Genomic DNA, 13849 nt, shown 5'->3' with positions numbered 1-13849 from the left:
TGGGTCCGGGGAGCAAGTCGGAGCTGGAGGGTGGGTGAGGAGAAAGAGAGAGAGCTAAATAATTTTCTCCAAGCAACACAACGATCTCCCTGCATTGATGGGAAAAAATGGCAACAACACAGACGAGGGGTTTGGCCTCTGTGCCGGTGTCAGGGACGGAATGAGGAAAATATGGAGATTGTTCGGAGAATGCGGCGGTTATGGCGATTAAGCAAAGAGAGGAGGCTGTCAGGCCGGTATTATTACCACATTTAATAACAAAAGAACACTTTCCCTGTAAATAAAGTATACACTGCATATTTCAGTATTGCATTCAATGACCATGCAGCTATTGCTAGAGGATACACATGTATTCCTTTGCAGAGGACTAGATGTTATTGTTGCTCGGAAAGACTTCAAAAATGATGGCTATAATATATAGTAGTGTTTTGGCACCGGTACCAATATTGTTTCGATACTTTTCGGTACTTTGATACTTTTCTAAATAAAGGGGACCACAAAAAAATTGCATTATTGGCTTTATTTTAACAAAAAATTTTAGGGTACATTAAACATATGTTTCTTATTGCAAGTTTGTCCTTAAATAAAATAGTGAACATGCAAGAAAACTTGTCTTTTATTAGTAAGTAAGCAAACAAAGGCTCCTAATTTAGCTGCTGACATATGCAGTGTCATGACTTGGTCCTGGGTGTTTGCTTTTCCGGGATGCAACGGAAAGTTGGCTCGGGCGAGACGGGAATGTAAGTACATAATTTATTTTAACCACTATAACTACAAAAAGAAGTAAACAAAAGGCGCGCACAATGGCGGAGAACAAACTATGAAACCAAAAAGACTATAAACATGGAACAAAAACTTACTTTGGCATGGGACATGAAGCATGATCTAAGAGGATGAAGAGTGTGTAGAGCATAATTGTGGGATGTCGTCAGAACAACAAACTGAAAACAATGAACTTAAATACTATAGACATGATTAACGAAAACAGGTGCGTGACTCAAAACGTGAAACAGGTGCGTGACGTGACAGGTGAAAACTAATGGTTGCTATGGTGACAAAACAAAAGTGCACAAAAAGTCCAAAAACAAAACCGAACATGACTAAAACAAAAACATGATCACACAGACATGACATGCAGTAACATATTGTGTACATTTCCATTCTATTATTTTGTCAACAATATTAAAGGGGAACATTATCGCAATTTCAGAAGGGTTAAAACCATTAAAAATCAGTTCCCAGTGGCTTATTTTTTATTTTTCGAAGTTTTTTTCAAAATTTTACCCATCACGCAATATCCCTAAAAAAAGCTTCAAAGTGCCTGATTTTAACCATCGTTATATACACTCGTCCATTTTCCTGTGACGTCACACAGTGATGCCAATACAAACAAACATGGCGCATAGAACAGCAAGCTATAGCGACATTAGCTCGGATTCAGACTTGGATTTCAGCGGCTTAAGCGATTCAACAGATTACGCATGTATTGAAACGGATGGTTGTAGTGTGGAGGCAGGTAGCGAAAACGAAATTGAAGAAGAAACTGAAGCTATTGAGCCATATCGGTTTGAACCGTATGCAAGCGAAACCGACGAAAGCGACACGACAGCCAGCGACACGGGAGAAAGCGAGGACGAATTCGGCGATCGCCTTCTAACCAACGATTGGTATGTGTTTGTTTGGCATTAAAGGAAACTAACAACTATGAACTAGAATTACAGCATATGAAATACATTTGGCAACAACATGCACTTTGAGAGTGCAGACAGCCCAGTTTTCATCAATTAATATATTCTGTAGACATACCCTCATCCGCTCTCTTTTCCTGAAAGCTGATCCGTCCAGTTTTGGAGTTGATGTCAGCAGGCCAGGGAAGCTAGGGTCGATATTCTTCTCTTGATCATCTTCGGTGGCATAAGGGACGGTGTGAGCCAAGACCTCCAGGGGGTTTAGCTCGCTCGTCTGCGGGAACAAACTGCCGCCATTGCTTGCCGTGCTACCGAGGTCCTTTGTCCCTGAATTGCTCACACACTCCGGCAGATTCAATGGGGGTCTGGCGGCAGATTTCTTTGACTTTATCGTTGGAAATGCATCTGCTTTGAGTGTCGCAGGATATCCACACATTCTTGCCATCTCTGTCGTAGCATAGCTTTCGTCGGTAAAGTGAGCGGAACAAACGTCCAATTTCTTGCCACTCTCGCATCTTTGGGCCACTGGTGCAACTTGAATCCGTCCCTGTTCGTGTTGTTACACCCTCCGACAACACACCGACGAGGCATGATGTCTCCAAGGTACGGAAAACAGTCGAAAAAACGGAAAATAACAGAGCTGATTTGACTCGGTGATAGTCGAACCTCGGATTCAGGAGGAACAGTGTGGTTTTCGTCCTGGTCGTGGAACTGTGGACCAGCTCTATACTCTCGGCAGGGTCCTTGAGGGTGCATGGGAGTTTGCCCAACCAGTCTACATGTGTTTTGTGGACTTGGAGAAAGCATTCGACCGTGTCCCTCGGGAAGTCCTGTGGGGAGTGTTCAGAGAGTATGGGGTATCGGACTGTCTGATTGTGGCAGTCCGCTCCCTGTATGATCAGTGCCAGAGCTTGGTCCGCATTGCCGGTAGTAAGTCGGACACGTTTCCAGTGAGGGTTGGACTCCGCCAAGGCTGCCCTTTGTCACCGATTCTGTTCATAACTTTTATGGACAGAATATCTAGGCGCAGTCAAGGCGTTGAGGGGATCCGGTTTGGTGGCTGCAGGATTAGGTCTCTGCTTTTTGCAGATTATGTGGTCCTGATGGCTTCATCTGGCCAGGATCTTCAGCTCTCACTGGATCGGTTCGCAGCTGAGTGTGAAGCGACTGGGATGAGAATCAGCACCTCCAAGTCCGAGTCCATGGTCCTCGCCCGGAAAAGGGTGGAGTGCCATCTCCGGGTTGGGGAGAAGATCTTGCCCCAAGTGGAGGAGTTCAAGTACCTCGGAGTCTTGTTCACGAGTGAGGGAAGAGTGAATCGTGAGATCGACAGGCGGATCGGTGCGGTGTCTTCAGTAATGCGGACGCTGTATCGGTCTGTTGTGGTGAAGAAGGAGCTGAGCCGGAAGGCAAAGCTCTCAATTTACTGGTCGATCTACGTTCCCATCCTCACCTATGGTCATGAGCTTTGGGTTATGCCCGAAAGGACAAGATCACGGGTACAAGCGGCCGAAATGAGTTTCCTCCGCCGGGTGGCGGGGCTCTCCCTTAGAGATAGGGTGAGAAGCTCTGCCATCCGGGAGGAGCTCAAAGTAAAGCCGCTGCTCCTCCACATCGAGAGGAGCCAGATGAGGTGGTTCGGGCATCTGGTCAGGATGCCACCCGAACGCCTCCCTTGGGAGGTGTTTAGGGCACATCCGACCGGTAGGAGGCCGCGGGGAAGACCCAGGACACGTTGGGAAGACTATGTCTCCCGGCTGGCCTGGGAACGCCTCGGGGTCCCACAGGAAGAGTTGGACGAAGTGGCTGGGGAGAGGGAAGTCTGGGCTTCCCTGCTTAGGCTGCTGCCCCCGCGACCCGACCTCGGATAAGTGGAAGAAGATGGATGGATGGATGGATGGATGACTCGGTGTTTGTGAAAATTGTGACGTCATCGCTCCGAGAGCGAATAATAGAAAGGCGTTTAATTCGCCAAAATTCAACATTTAGAGTTCGGAAATCGGTTAAAAAAAAATATGGTCTTTTTTCTGCAACATCAAGGTATATTTTGACGCTTACATAGGTCTGGTGATAATGTTCCCCTTTAAAAAAAAATATATATATTTTTCACTAAAGAAGGGTTCGGTGAATGCGCATACGAAAGTGGTGGTGTTCGGTACCTCCAACAAAGTTAAGAACCACTACGCTAGACGGAAGGACGATGCTTGATTGTGAAGAATACTCATTTTCATGAAAGCATGGAATATAGGAACCAAATTTGCCTTATTCTTCTCACAGTTTTTTTTTATCTTGTGACATGCATGAACAAAACATATTTTTTCCACTTGGAGGTCTGTACAGACGCAGCCTTGGCACAGGCGTGTGCTCTCTCGAGTGCATTTGTAAATTTCTGCATAACAATGTGGAATTTATTTTCTTTTTTTTCCCCCTCCTTACAGTTAGAATGTAATACATGGAGGAAAAAAAACTAAAGTTGGCATAATTTGAATGCATTCCACACAAAAAGTCCTAGACTAAACTGTCCACAGAGTAATGGTCCGATAACTAATTGTGAGCAAATTCATTGTTCACGGATACATCTTCCCACGGGAGGACACATGCTGTTCAGGAAAATCCACCGGGTTGGTTTTTTTCCCCCCTCCTCTCTTTTATTGGCTTTTTAAATTAATTTGCTTAATACATTTTCATCCTCCAGCTTCCATCCGGTCCAAAGGAACTGTCTCCTTGTTGCCGGGAGACCGTGAGCATTATCACAGTCATTCATCCTTGCAGGGCTCTCTGTGGACCTTGCTTGTTGTTGCAGTGACATACTGCTCGTCCTCTTCGAGTCCCACATTAACCAAATAATTACTCACGCTACAAATAGCAGCGAGTCTTTGAACTAATCTGGGGAGGAAAAAATTAGCACCCGGGAAGATGTTTGCACATCAATGAAACATCTTTAGTGGGAATGTGTGCTTGTCAGCACAACTGGAGGAGACGCATGGGCGGGAAAAAAACGGACATTTTTTTGACCGTTTGTCTTTAGGGGCCAACAATATAATAAAAGGTCCCAAAGTGTAATGATAATGCCACCATTTTAATATGATGCAAACATGGCATGCTTTAGTTGGAATATGTGTCAGCTTCAAAGATAATTCAGGGATCCCAGAAAGGTTAGAAAAAATAGAGGAATTGAAAAATAATAGTTGGGGGTATAAGGGGCCCCAAGAAATTTTACAATTTTTAAGATATTTTGGAAGGCATTTCCTACATAGAAAACTTACCAATGGTTTCTATCTTTTAGATCCCGGGTTCTTAAAGGGGAACATTATCACCAGACCTATGTAAGCGTCAATATATACCTTGATGTTGCAGAAAAAAGACCATATATTTTTTTAACCGATTTCCGAACCCTAAATGGGTGAATTTTGGCGAATTAAACGCCTTTCTATTATTCGCTCTCGAAGCGTTGTGACGTCACATCGGGAAGCAATCAGCCATTTTCTCAAACACATTACAAACACCTAGTCAAATCAGCTCTGTTATTTTCTGTTTTTTCGACTGTTTTCCGTACCTTGGAGACATCATGCCTCGTCGGTGTGTTGTCGGAGGGTGTAACAATACGAACAGGGACGGATTCAAGTTGCACCAGTGGCCCAAAGATGCGAAAGTGGCAAGAAATTGGACGTTTGTTCCGCACACTTTACCGCCGAAAGCTATGCTACGACAGAGATGGCAAGAATGTGTGGATATCCTGCGACACTCAAAGCAGATGCATTTCCAACGATAAAGTCAAAGAAATCTGCCGCCAGACCCCCATTGAATCTGCCGGAGTGTGTGAGCAATTCAGGGACAAAGGACCTCGCTAGCACGGCAAGCAATGGCGGCAGTTTGTTCCCGCAGACGAGCGAGCTAAACCCCCTATCGACCCTAGCTTCCCTGGCCTGCTGACATCAACTCCAAAACTGGACAGATCAGCTTTCAGGAAAAGAGCGCGGATGAGGGTATGTCTACAGAATATATTAATTGATGACAATTGGGCTGTCTGCACTCTCAAAGTGCATGTTGTTGCCAAATGTATTTCATATGCTGTAAACCTAGTTCATAGTTGTTAGTTTCCTTTAATGCCAAACAAACACATACCAATCGTTGGTTAGAAGGCGATCGCCGAATTCATCCTCGCTTTCTCCCGTGTCGCTGGCTGTCGTGTCGTTTTCGTCGGTTTCGCTTGCATACGGTTCAAACTGATATGGCTCAATAGCTTCAGTTTCTTCTTCAATTTCGTTTTCGCTACCTGCCTCCACACTACAACCATCCGTTTCAATACATGCGTAATCTGTTGAATCGCTTAAGCCGCTGAAATCCGAGTCTGAATCCGAGCTAATGTCGCTATAGCTTGCTGTTCTTTCCGCCATGTTTGTTTGTGTTGGCATCACTGTGTGACGTCACAGGAAAATGGACGGGTGTATATAATGATGGTTCAAATCAGGCACTTTGAAGCTTTTCTTAGGGATATTGCGTGATGGGTAAAATTTTGAAAAAAACTTCGAAAAATAAAATAAGCCACTGGGAACTGATTTTTAATGGTTTTAACCCTTCTGAAATTGTGATAATGTTCCCCTTTAACCTTTTTGACTTGGGGGCCTGACTTTTCCACTACAGAGGGGCCCACTCAAATATGAACACTGGAATATTTATAAATACTTTATAAATATAAATACACTATATTGCCAAAAGTATTTGGGCCCCCTGCCTTGACTCACATATGAACTTGAAGTGCCATCCCATTCCTAACCCATAGGGTTCAATATGATGTCGGTCCACCTTTTGCAGCTATTACAGCTTCAACTCTTCTGTGAAGGCTGTCCACAAGGTTGAAAAGTATGTTTATAGGAATTTTCCACCATTCTTCCAAAAGCGCATTGGTGAGGTCACACACTGATGTTGGTCGAGAAGGCCTGGCTCTAAGTCTCCGTTCTAATTCATCCCAAAGGTGTTCTATCGGGTTCAGGTCAGGACTCTGTGCAGGCCAGTCAAGTTCATCCACACCAGACTCTGTCATCCATGTCTTTATGGACCTTGCTTTGTGCACAGTCATGTTGGAAGAGGAAGGGGCCCGCTCCAAACTGTTCCCTCAAGGTTGGGAGCATGGAATTGTCCAAAATGTTTTTGTATCATGGAGCATTCAAAGTTCCTTTCACTGGAACTAAGGGGCCAAGCCCAACTCCTGAAAAACAACCCCACACCATAATTCCTCCTCCACCAAATTTGCTGTCCGAAGTGTAGCGTTCTCCTGGCAACCTCCAAACCCAGACTCGTCCATCAGATTGCCAGATGAAAAAGCGTGATTCATCACTCCAGAGAAGGTGTCTCCACTGCTCTAGAGTCCAGTGGCGACGTGCTTTACACCACTGCATCCCACGCTTTGCATTGGACTTGGTGATGTATGGCTTACATGCAGGCATGCTCGGCCATGGAAATCCACTCCATGAAGCTCTCTGCGACAGTTGACTTTGGAATATTTGGGAGCGAGGAAATTTCAGGACTGGATTTGTTGCACAGGTAGCATCCTATGACAGTTCCACGCTGGCTGTCCCCTGCTTCTCCCGTGTCTTGTCCTCTGCCGGGCGTGTCCGTCTGTGGCTTGCTGCTGGCTCTTCCGGGCGGCACGGTTGGGCCGGGCTCTGGGGTTCCTGTTGCTGGCCGGTCTGGCTGCGTGGGGCGGGTGTTTCCTGGGCGCCACACCTGCTGTTTGTGGGTTGGGCTCTCTGGGTGGCTGGGGCCGTACTCTGGCTCCCACACATATACTCACATACACACCGTTATTCATACATGCATACATACATACATACAGACATACGCTCCAACGTACATACACAAATACAGTACATACCTACATACTCAAAGTTTGTACATCCACACGCACATTCACTGTACAAACATACATATACACATACTGTACATATACATTCCCTGTACAAACATACATATACACATACATGTACATATACATTCACTGTACAAACATATACACATACATGTACATATACATTCACTGTACAAACATACATGTACCGTATTTTTCGGACTATAAGTCGCAGTTTATTTCATAGTTTGGCCGGGGGTGCGACCTATACTCAGGAGCGACTTATGTGTGAAATTATTAACACATTACCGTAAAATATCAAAATATAATTTATCTCATTCACGTAGGAGACTAGACGTATAAGATTTCATGGGATTTAGCGATTAGGAGTGACAGATTGTTTGGTAAACGTATAGCATGTTCTATATGTTATAGTTATTTGAATGACTCTTACCATAATATGTTACGTTAACATACCAGGCACGTTCTCAGTTGGTTATTTATGCCTCATATAACGTACACTTATTCAGCCTGTTGTTCACTATTCTTTATTTATTTTAAATTGCCTTTCAAATGTCTATTCTTGGTGTTGGCTTTTATCAAATACATTTCCCCCAAAAATGCGACTTATATATGTTTTTTTCCTTCTTTATTATGCATTTTCGGCAGGTGCGACTTATACTCCGGTGCGACTTATACTCCGAAAAATACGGTACACATACTGTACATATACAAGTACATATACATACATGCATGCATATAATCACATTTCATCAAACATCAATCAATCAATCAATCAATCTTTATTTATATAGCCCTAAATCACAAGTGTCTCAAAGGGCTGCACAAGCCACAACGACATCCTCGGTACAAAGCCCACATACGGGCAAGGAAAAACTCACCCCAGTGGGACGTCGATGTGAATGACTATGAGAAACCTTGGAGAGGACCGCATATGTGGGTAACCCCCCCCCTCTAGGGGAGACCGAAAGCAATGGATGTCGAGTGGGTCTGACATAATATTGTGAGAGTCCAGTCCATAGTGGATCCAACATAATAGTAGTAAGAGTCCAGTCCATAGTGGGGCCAGCAGGACACCATCCCGAGCGGAGACGGGTCAGCAGCGCAGAGATGTTCCCAGCCGATGCACAGGCGAGCGGTCCACCCCGGGTCACGACTCTGGACAGCCAGCACTTCATCCATGGCCACCGGACCTGTGCCCCCCCCCCTCAAGGAAAAGGGGAGCAGAGGAGAAAAGAAAAGAAACGGCAGATCAACTGGTCCAACAGGGGGGCTACTTAAAGGCTAGAGTATACAAATGAGCTTTAAGATGGGACTTAAATGCTTCTACTGAGGTAGCATCTCTAATTGTTACCGGGAGGGCATTCCATAGTACTGGAGCCCGAATAGAAAACGCTCTATAGCCCGCAGACTTTTTTTTTGGGCTCTGGGAATCACTAATAAGCCGGAGTTCTTTGAACGCAGATTTCTTGCCGGGACATATGGTACAATGCAATCGACAAGATAGGACGGAGCTAGACCGTGTAGTATTTTATACGTAAGTAGTAAAACCTTAAAGTCACTTCTTAAGTGCACAGGAAGCCAGTGCAGGTGAGCCAGTATAGGCGTAATATGATCAAACTTTCTTGTTCTTGTCAAAAGTCTAGCAGCCGCATTTTGTACCAACTGTAATTTTTTAATGCTAGACATAGGGAGACCCGAAAATAATACGTTACAGTAGTCGAGACGAGACGTAACGAACGCATGAATAATGATCTCAGCGTCGCTAGTGGATAAAATAGAACGAATTTTAGCGATATTACGGAGATGAAAGAAGGCCGTTTTAGTAACACTCTTAATGTGTGATTCAAACGAGAGAGTTGGGTCGAAGATAATACCCAGATTCTTTACTGATTCGCCTTGTGTAATTGTTTGGTTGTCAAATGTTAAGGTGGTATTATTAAATAAATGTCGGTGTTTAGCAGGACCGATAATCAGCATTTCCGTTTTCTTGGCGTTGAGTTGCAAGAAGTTAGCGGACATCCATTGTTTAATTTCATTAAGACACGCCTCCAGCTGACTACAATCCGGCGTGTTGGTCAGCTTTAGGGGCATGTAGAGTTGGGTGTCATCAGCATAACAATGAAAGCTAACACCGTATTTGCGTATGATGTCGCCTAGCGGCAGCATGTAAATACTAAAGAGTGCAGGGCCAAGAACCGAACCCTGAGGAACTCCGCACGTTACCTTAACATAGTCCGAGGTCACATTATTATGGGAGACGCATTGCATCCTGTCAGTAAGATAAGAGTTAAACCACGACAAAGCTAAGTCTGACATACCAATACGTGTTTTGATACGCTCTAATAAAATATTATGATCGACGGTATCGAAAGCAGCGTCATAAATTAACATTAAATTAATTAATTAAATTAACATAAATTAATGTTGTTACCTTAGGGTAAACTGGGTAACACATGGCACACTGATGAAGCTTAACTTATTTTTGCTATAACAATCTATAAGGTTAATATAGCTGGCTTCTCTTCCTTCCTCTCCACTTTTTTGCTTTCTTTTGTATCTCTAGTTATCATTACGTATATGTATTGTTGCATTTGAACAACTGTATTGTTGATAATAGAGGTAAATTATTGGTATTGTTCATTATCAATAGTGCTATTTCTATTGGTATTTGTATCGCTTCATTTGTAGTTTAATAATGCTCAGTCATTTCTGTATTATTATTTATTTCACTAACTGCTTCTTTGCTATCACTTTTACCATCATAATTGTACAGATCCTATTTGCTGATGTTGCTCTATTGTTATTGTTGTTGTGTTTGCTGTTGTTGTCTCTCTGTCTTATCCCCACAATTTCCCCCTCTGTCTTCCTTTTTTTTCTCCTTCTATCCCCTCCTGCTCCGGCCCGGCTGCACCAAATAATAATATAAATGCATTTAATGAAGTCAAATACAAATAAGGCAACAAGAGAAGTATCCCACACTTCTCATTTGTAAGGTAAATTTGTACAGCCGATATGGGCATCTACATCAACTATATGATTTGCCTGAGAAGCTAGACAGGACAAAAAAATAAAAAATACAAAAAAATCCTACGACATCACTGAGCTCCTGAGAGCGGCTCATTCTTTCACAAATATTTGTAGAAACAGTCTCCGTGCCTAAGTGCTTGATTTTATACACCTGTGGCCTGGCCAAGTGATTGGAACACCTGATTCTAATTATTTGGATGGGTGGCCAAATACTTTTGGCAATATAGTGTATCTTCTTCTCTGCTGAAATGTCACTAACTTTGTATTGTAAATCCACTAAAAAAGAAAATCGATTTTCATGACCATTTAAAGCCCTTTTAAATATGCGTAATTTTTGTCATGACTTGGTCCTGGGGTTTAGTTTTTCTAGTAGGCAACGGAAAGTTGGCTCAGGCGAGACGGCAATGAGAGTACATAATTTATTTTTTACACTAATAAAGGACAAAAAAAAGCACAAACGAAAAGCGCGCACAGTGGCGGAGAAACAACTTGGCTATGAAAACAAATACTTGCACAAAGGCAAAAACTATGAACAACAAAAAACACTAACTGTGGCAATAATAAACAAAACTTACTTGGCATGGACAAAAAGGAGCAGCGTGAACGATGGACATGAAAAAAGAGTCAGAAATGTGCAGAGCATAAATGCGGGGATGTCACCAGCAAGACAAACTGAAAAACAATGAACTTAAATACTACAGACATGATTAACGAAAACAGGTGCGTGACTCAAAACGTGAAACAGGTGCGTGACGTGACAGGTGAAAACTAATGGGTTGCTATGGTGACAAACAAGAGTGCACAAAGAGTCCAAACGTGGAACAGGTGAAACTAATGGGTAATCATGGAAACAAGACAAGGGAGTGAAAAGCCAGAAACTAAAAAGTCCAATAACTAAACAAAACATGACTAAGACAAAACATGATTACACAGACATGACAATTTTACGGAAGAAACACTTTTATCAAGGGATTTTAACAGAAATTGGAATGATAAAAAGGAAAGGAAATAACTCAAACAGATCACACATCAACGCAATTTAACTGAGTTAATACAGCTTTCTGCCAGAGTCTCATCTCATTCAGCAACTCCAATTGATTTGCTCTTCTCTAATAAGCCTGAAATAATTATAAAATCACAAAACGTATCGACTGGTATTTCAGATCATAATGCAATTTTCCGTTCAAGAAAGCTCTCCGAGCAACACTTTGAAAATCCGTTTAATAAGCCAGGCAATAAATTGGAAATTAAAATGATACCACAAAATCAACGGCAAAATGTGGAAAAGAGCGCCTGAGGATTCACATCGGGAAAATGTGATGTCATGTGAAGACATTGGCGTATGTTTGGAATTATTTCTTTCAAAAGTTCAGGGTACTGTGACCAACAGGAAAAAATAAATCACAATTACTATGGCTTATTGGATGAAAACCAACACTTCCGATCTAACCTGATGGAGCTTAAGAGGTCCTACAAGGAGGCATTGGCAAAACTGTTAATCATAAAATCTTAATTAACAAATTAGAACAGTACTCTATCAGAGGGTTCATCTTGAACCGGGTAAGAAGCTATGTAACCAGCAGAAAGCCAGGCAAACACACAACTAAAGTACAGAGCTAAATTGATCTTGGGGCGTACACCAGGGATCAATACTGAGACCAAAACTGTTCATTGTGACATTTGTAAAGTTGAAGGATTTAAAGTTATTCCTATTTGCAGAGGATACCACCGTGTTTTGTTCAGGACAGAACACACAGATGCTAACGCAAATAATATCAGAAATTAACAAATAAAGAGATGGTTTGACAAAGTAAAATTAAAATAATGTTAGGATAGGTTGATTGGCAACACTAAATTGGCTCTAGTGTGTGAATGGGAGTGTGAATGTTTTCTGTCTATCTGTGTTGGCCCTGCGATGAGGTGGCGACTTGTCCAGGGTGTACCTCGCCTTCCGCCCGATTGTAGCTGAGATAGGCTTCAGCGCCCCCCGCGACCCCGAAGGGAATAAGCGGTAGAAAATGGATGGATGGATGGATGGGTTATTCAGTAACAGGAGAAGAGAAAAGACGGAGTAGACAATGAAAGAGTAAAATAAATCAAATGTTTAGGTGTAATAATAGCTGATAAATTGAACAGGAAATCTAATGAACATTTCGTGGCAGAAATACTTCGATAATTAATGAAGTTATGGACCAAAAATCACTCCATATTCTCTTCTGCTCACGAGTTATTGAGTAGAATTGTGGGGAAATAACTGAAAAAGCACTCTTGAGTGTTACAAAAACGGTCATTTAGAATAATAAAAACATGTAAATTCGGTTATCGAGAATGTTGAAATCCTTATACTTATATTGAAATTCAATTTAAATATATTTGCAAACAGCAAAATATATGCACAGAGCTAACGACGACGTGCTATCAAAAAATGTACAACAATTCTAAATAAAAAGAGGAGAAATAAAACCTTATAGAGAAATCTAACTTAAAACATTTGTGCGCACGTACAACACTTAAAACCTTTAGTCCATCAGTACGTGGAATTGACTTATGAAATGGATTAGTCAAACTAAGTACTAATATGATCCTGTTTAGGAAAGTGTTCAAACTCAAAGTGTTTACAAAGTAGAAGGAAGAGGAATCCTGATAAACCTGAGACAATCTTATTAATCTCATTATGTGAATCGCAACTTAAAAAAAACAATTCATGAGAACTTCATTTAATTGTGCACAGAAAGTGTGTTAGAAATTGCTACGAAACAGAAACGGGTGGGGTTAAATAACATCTAGTTACACCTTAGGTTCAATTGTGTTAAACCTCATGTGTGCAACGTTTGCTGTGTGTATTAACACTAAACCTCCTATTTTATTCATGGAAAATACACAATGGACATTATTCATGTAAAATTAACAATGGATATTATACTTTTCTAACATTAATTTTGTTTGTCTTTCAAACCTAAATAAAAGAAGACATATAAAATAATTAAAAAGAAGGAACATCAAACGTCAACATAACTTAGCTTCTCTTTCGTCATGCTGTTAACTATCTGTCTAGCTGCACACGCTACAAATGAGTAGCTAGGGAAAAATAATGAAATTATTGACAGTGCAGTGTGAAAGCTGACGTGTTTACTTTGTAAATAAGTAAACGCAGTCTCAAAGGAATATTACCTGTAAAGAAACGTCCACATTTTTAAGTCTGGTCCCAGATACCTTGGGCTCTTGAAATTGTGGCCCCCTTAATACACTATGGCCACCCATC

Source organism: Nerophis lumbriciformis, linkage group LG03 (assembly GCF_033978685.3).
Source record: "Nerophis lumbriciformis linkage group LG03, RoL_Nlum_v2.1, whole genome shotgun sequence".
Classification (NCBI taxonomy): Eukaryota; Metazoa; Chordata; class Actinopteri; order Syngnathiformes; family Syngnathidae; genus Nerophis; species Nerophis lumbriciformis.
Note: the sequence above shows the minus strand (reverse complement) of the source record.